At 49.2% G+C, this 6,582-nt stretch overlaps 1 protein-coding gene across 4 annotated transcripts in view; it reads right to left on the reverse strand.

Moving 5' to 3' along the window:
- The window catches only part of ADNP (activity dependent neuroprotector homeobox), a 35,054-nt gene extending 29,341 nt beyond the window's left edge, over positions 1-5,713 (reverse strand). Inside the window, exons 1-2 of one of the 4 annotated variants that reach the window (XM_023626746.2) lie at positions 5,578-5,695; positions 3,556-3,729 (exon numbers count right to left, since the gene is read on the reverse strand). The gene's annotated coding sequence lies outside the window, so the exon portion shown is untranslated. Of the gene's footprint in view, positions 1-3,555; positions 3,730-4,474; positions 4,562-5,577 lie in introns of those variants that run through there. The other 3 variants (XM_070246953.1, XM_023626748.2, XM_070246952.1) reach the window with 3 other exon arrangements.
- Between the last annotated feature and the right edge of the window lie 869 nt (positions 5,714-6,582).

The following is a 6,582-nucleotide window of genomic DNA, read 5'->3' on the forward strand; positions in this document are numbered from 1 at the left end:
CAATTACAAATCTATACCCTTGCTGGAGAGGGAATTAGGATGTGCAGGAATTTATTTTTAATTCTGAGAGTTGGTCAAACAATGCACGAGTCTCTTACACATTATGTGCCTATTTCTGAGTTAAACCCTTAAACTGCAGTGTATGTTCAGGGCAGTCTTCCCCTAGTAAACTCTATCAAAAGCCGTTTATGCTCTCCTTCTACTTTCCAAACCTTTCTCTCTGGAATACTGCTGGAATTCTTGAGATTTCAGGACTTGTCTAGATGCTGTCTTGGAATTAAGCTAGGGATCATGAAACCCAAGGAAGCTTGTGAGTGCATCTCACAGAACTACAGGCGGAGGACAGTGAACACATATGAAGATGAGGAAACCCAGAACTGAAACAGTGGAAAGAACTCTGCACTTTACTGATGAGAATAATAATGTGCACCCCCAACCAAAAGTATTACTTTGCCCAGTTGGCCCCCATTTTGTCTGTGACTTCCTATACCTACACGCATATCCACACATTTACGTATACACATCTCGAACTGAGAAGCCTGATAGCTGAGAACCTTCTTCTTCCAGTGAAGCAGACTGGATTCTCATTTAAACTGACCCTGAAAACTGGCGGATATCAAAGGTAGGTCATGACCAAAACACAGGTATGAGGAGTACTGAGACACTGAGAAACTAAGGGAGCACAATCATCCTTCCCCTCACTTTCTAATGAACAGGATCAGGAAAACAAACAACAACAAACCACCAAGTCACAATGGAACCGTGACCACTCACGCTGGGCTAAACATGGATGGGTTCTCTTATGAGGCCTCAATGAACAAGATGGAAAGCGCCAATGTGTAAACAAGAAACAGCTCCTACATTCAGAATATCAATCCAGTTAATTGGTGCGGGGCTTCGGTTCATACCAGTTTCAAATGCCAACTTTCCAAACTAACAACATGAAGTGTCTGGCTGGCAGTGGCGCACATCAGCAAAACACGGCGTTCGCTCCAGACTCCACACCACAAGCTCTTAGAAAACCAGGGGAGGAGAACTTGCAAGTCTGCATGCTGCCAGCAACGAGGCAAGCTCTGTGTATATAACTATAATTAAATTATTTACATAGGGGAGCAACATTTTTCTTAATTTTCATGCCTCTCAGGCAAGTAAATGAAAGTCGAATTCTCATGGAAAGTATTTTACCTTCTGGAAGACATAACGGCCTTTATGACAGAATTTTAAAGTGAAAATCCTCTGGAAGTCCAGGTTGAACAAGTAGCTTATAACTCAACAGCATTGGGCATCTTGATGTAAACTACAAATTAGCTTCTAATCTTGTAAAATAAAATCTTCAAAGTTTTTACACTGTCACATCATTTTTTTAAAAAGTTTAATTCACTGAAATTTAAACAGGTTATTTAAAAAATATACAGTGTTTAATTCTGATGGTTTTTTCTGCACTTTAGAAAACTACTATTTCCAAGCTACCCCTCTAATATTTGGACTTTTTATTTGTATTTAATAATATAATAGTTATTTCCAACTCTAAAAAAAAAAGTGGATTGTATTTTATATGTATAAACACTCCCCACCCACCCATTAATGAAATCAATCTGCCAAGGTCTATTACAACTTATGCAATTTTGTTGTTTATACATGGTTCTCAAAAGAAAAAAAAATACTACTTAAATTCTAAAGTTTTTCTTTCATCTCTTCTCCACCAAAGTATTGATTCCTACTTGCTCCTTTATAACAGAACAGCTCATCTGTAATTTTCACAATTAAATGTGTAGCCAGCATGTGCATATCATATTAAATATATCAACCACCAGATTGCTGAATATTTAAAATTTCAAAACATTAATTATTTTTAACGTTTTTCAAAATTTGTAAGTAGTGACAAGGAAAGCAACAATTTAACACACAATGTACCTTATATAATTACACCTTTAGTAATCAAATATAAATAATAAATGTATGCAAGCATGTTATAATGAAAATCAGAAGTCACTTTTGCATGATAAAAGCTTATCAGCTGGTTATTTGGAAGCAAGTACATGTTCAGGAAAGGCTGGTTCTGATCAGAGAAATCTTTAAGGTTTTAGAAGCTTAGCAACTCTTGAGATTGGGTCATCAAAATAGTAATTAAGTAATTGATCTTAATCTGTTCAACACGGTGACATTTTATTTTTGATATAAACAGTATTATAACTTTTCCTACACTCTGGTTGAAGGAAAAAAGAGAAATTCCAGCAAAACAAATTCACAGTGATTATGTTTAAAGCCAACAGCTGACTTCCAGCACAGGCAGGGCCGGGGCCTTTAGAGAGTCACAGCCAATCTCCTTTATCTTCTATACAGATATTATAAGAACTAAAACCAAAGATTTAGTTAGGTCAATGTACAGCAGCCTCTGATAAGGTTGTCTTAAGAAATTTTCAACAAGGGCCAACGTGAAGGAATTGCTACTTAAAGTTCAATTAAACAGGTTACCCATTCCTCACCCTCTAGTTAATTAAGGCTTTTTACTGTACTTTAATGAACCCTCAAAGTTTACCTAAATTCCAGTCTTCAAGCCCAATTGTTTCACCTTCCCCTACTTTTTTTGAATGCCAAAATCAGGAAACCTTTGAAACTGCAAAATACATGCTTTCTAAGAGCGCACAGCAAGCTTTCCTGTAGGGGGAAAATGGCTATTACCACTAAGGGTCAGTTAACACTGTATTTTATGTATACGCTCAATCAGACAAAAGCACCTTCCAAACTTCACCTCAAACACACCCTCAAGTAAGAAGTTGTCTTCAAATTACTCATTTAAACACTCGTGTAACTGTCTATCAAAGATCAAATATAGGTCAAAATCATATCTAACAAAAACTACATAGTATTTAAAAGTCACAAATAACACTATTTAAATACCCGATTCTTGTAATTATTTAAAAAATTGTAAAAGCAATATAGTTAAGTCTCTAATGGAATACCTGAGCCAAGCGGTGTCCTTTTCACTCACCAAAATGTTACTTGGTAGCAAGTGTCCAATGAAAATTCTCCCTTAAGCACCAACTGGTTAACAATGTATCAAAGAACACATTCATTTCCCCATAAATTTATCTTGGTGTATCTATATAAAAATACTTGTAACAAAGTCTTAAAAGTACCCTTGAGTATCAGCAAGCACTGTCAATCCTTCTAGCAAGTACGTGTTCATGGAAACCAGGCCTGTTCTGATCAGAGAATCTTTAAGGTCTTTTAGCAGCTTAGCAAGACTGAGCCTGGATCATCAAAATCACAGTTAATTGAGAACTTATACTTTATACATAAGAGTGCAGAATGCAAATAATTAAAACAACATTAGCAACTTTAAAACTTGTTTAGAAACAACTTGCTTCTCTTAAACAACCATAAGCCATTTCTCTGTTCAGAACTCATGTTTGCACCAGCTCTGACCGGTTCCTTGAGGAATGTGGCCAGGCTGAAATTTTGGCAGTGTTGGCTTTGGTGGTGACCAAGGAGGAAGCAGTCTCTGGCCTCCCTGTTGCTGAAGTTCCCACCCTGCAAAATGAATATACCCACCGGTGTGAATTGACAATGTGGTCCAAAGAGCAAGGCAGGAACGGAGTCCAGATCCTCAAAATGGCAGTACAGGGCATAACCACTAGGCCACCTATCAGTTCAGTACAAAAAGTACAACCCTGTGCATCATGGTGCAAAAGCGGGGGCCTAGGTTTCGCATTGTGCATCTCACACCTATGGAAATAACAAGAGGAGTAAAATCTATAGAAATCAACACACCCCAAGAAGGCGGGTGCTCACAGAAGACCGGTGTCAACACTTTTGCAAAGCTGGCTGGCTAGTGAGCTAATGAATGGCAGTTACAAGTCCAAAGTTGGAAGGAAACAACATTTTACAATCAACTGTTGAGTTTGACAATAAAGAACTCAACATGGGCCTAATGTTTACCAACAAGGCTTTGCAAATCATGACACCCATCTACAAGCTTATGAAAACGACTACCCCACTAAAATCTAACACCCCTCAAGAAGGATTATTAACTCTCAAAGAGTTGGAAAGATTTGGGCCATGAAGAAGGGAGGTAATCAGCAATTCCCCAATCAGTTACTCTCAAGGTCTTAAACTTTCTCCCTTACCATCTGACCTTGGAAAGATATGGTGACACGTTCAAAGCTTAAGGCGGAAGAATTCCAGAGAAGGGGAAATCTGCGCACCAAGGATGTGCCAAGGTGATGCCTCGGGAGCAAATGTGGATTGTCTGAGGGTCAACAGTTTGGAAAAAGAGAACTTCCAAAACGCAGGGGGGATTCTTCAAAAGAAGTAAAATCCCTGCTCTTGACTCACAAGCCTTCGCCATGTTGCTGTCAGCTCACCCACTAAGAGTGCGAGTGCCTCGCTGGGTCCCTTCCCGTGGTCTGTAGAAGGCGCTGTGCAGCACATCCTGCCCTAGCTCCGGCCCTTCCCCCTTCTGCAGCCTTACCCAGCGCAGGGAACGCGCCCCCTACTGACTCCGACGCTCATCGCCTTTAGCCGACTTGGCTGCGGTGCATTTTGGGTGGGGGCTGGTATTTTCTTCATGGCCATAAACCAGAAGCAACAATGCAGGTTTATAAAGAAACTGTACCAAGCTACCCAGGAGGGTTTTTTTTTTCGTTTTGAAGGTGCACTGGAGGCAGGAGAAGCATCAGGGATAGAGCTGGGCGTGTGGGGATGGACACATTAAAATGGCAAACACAGGAAACAGTTGGGTTCTTTTCCCCTCCTGGCCTTTGTCTGGGAAACGGGGCTGTGGCAAGGACCGTCCAGGGGAAGTGGCGGATGCAAGAGCATCAAGAAGACCTAGCGCGGGTGTGCGTGCGGCTGAAAAGGCTGGGAGACCTCAGCGCCCGTCTGGGGCAGAAGAGGAAGAGCGGCGATCGCGCCTTTTCCAGCAGACGGGCATCCAGGGGGGGAGGGGCGGGCGGCCCGGAGAGAGGCGGCGATCAAAAGGTGCTCGAGCAACTGCTCCCCAGCTATTGCATTAACAAAACCCTCGCGCAGCGGTCTGGGCTGCCGTCCTCCCCAGCTCACTGCAAAGTTGGGGCTCAGATGCTCGTGGGAGGCCGTGCAGACCGGGCAGTGCGACTGCAGCCGGGGTGGCGGGCGCCGCGGCCAGGAGGAGGGAGCTGCACGCCGGGGAGGAGGGCTGCACCCGGGAAGCGAAGACTTTCCCTCGGCGCCCCGCACGCTCCCGCCCCCGCCGCCCCCTCCCCGGCAGGGCGGCAGACCCGGCAGCAGGCTGGTCGCGGGGGCTCCTTTCCGGGGGCAGGAGCAGAGAGCAGCCCCAGGGACGGGATGGGGCAGCGCGGCTCCCGCGGCGGGCGGGGTGGACGGAGATGCCGTCCGCGGGCAGGCTCGGGCGGCCGGGCCGACGGCGGCCCGCGGGGCGGGGACGGGGGTCGGGCTGCAGGAGGAGGCGCCTGGTCCCCGGGCCGGGTAGCGGTCCGCGCCGTCACCGGAGTATGCAAAGGAGCGCGCGGCCGGAGGGCCGGCGGCGGCAACAATGCGCCGGGCGGGCGGGCGGCGCGGCGGCCGCGGGCTTACCTTGACTCGGCCTCGAGGCGCGCGCGGGGCCGGCGTGCTCGGGGGCCGGGCGGCGGCGGCGGCGGCGGCGGCGGGCGGGCGGCGGCACGGCGCTGGCGGCGGCGAGGGCGCGCCCGGGCCTCGGCGGGCTCCGGCTCGCGCCGCGGCCGCGGCTGCTGCCGGGGGGCGCGGCGGGCGCAGCGCAGCGGCGGGCGGCGGCGGCGCGAGCGGCTCCCTCCAGTGCCCGCGCGGGCGGCGGCGGCGGCGGCGTCGAGCGGTGCAGACAAAGGAGGGGCGGAGGGAGGAGACGGAGGGTGTGGGAGCGGCGGCTTCACCGGGCGGGCGGGCGGCGGCGGCGGCGGCCGCGCTCCTCTCGCTCCTCAGCAGCGGGGACCGAGAGAGGGAGCTGTGTCTGAGGAGACGCCAAAATCCCCCTTAGCGCTGCCCGCGGGAGGGGGAGGGGCACAAGATGGCGGCGGCCGGGGGGCGGGAGTTCAGCTCATGGATCCCGGCGGGCGGCGGAGGGGAGACCGGGCCGGCGGAGGCGGCGGCGGCAACGGGCGGGGGAGGGGGCCGATCCCGCGTCTCCCCTCGGCAGACAATACAAGCGCCTCGGAGCGAGTCCCCGAACCTGCCCTAGCCAAAATGGCGGCCGAGAAAGAGCGGAAGTGACGTAAGTACCTCATTAGCATAAGAGGACTCATTGTCCAGCTAAGTAGGGGGGGCGGCGGGGGACGGTATCCCTTCCCCCCCTGTCCTCCAGGGACAACTCTCTTACTCCCACCTGTGCCTGCACCTAACTTTTCCTGAGGGAGGGTGGCACCAGCACCCCCGCCCCCGCCTGGGGGAAATTATATAATCCCCACTGAGGGGGAGCTCTCGCGAGAACCAAGCGGATTTGCCATTGACCCACTAGGAGGCGCCGCGGATAATGGCCGCAGTGCGCTTCCAGGGCCCGTGTGCACGGCGGGCGCCTTCCTCTGGCCGCAGCGCCGGCGGCGGAGGCACAAGCAGCGGGCCGCAGCA

Source organism: Equus caballus, chromosome 22 (genome assembly GCF_041296265.1).
Source record: "Equus caballus isolate H_3958 breed thoroughbred chromosome 22, TB-T2T, whole genome shotgun sequence".
Classification (NCBI taxonomy): Eukaryota; Metazoa; Chordata; class Mammalia; order Perissodactyla; family Equidae; genus Equus; species Equus caballus.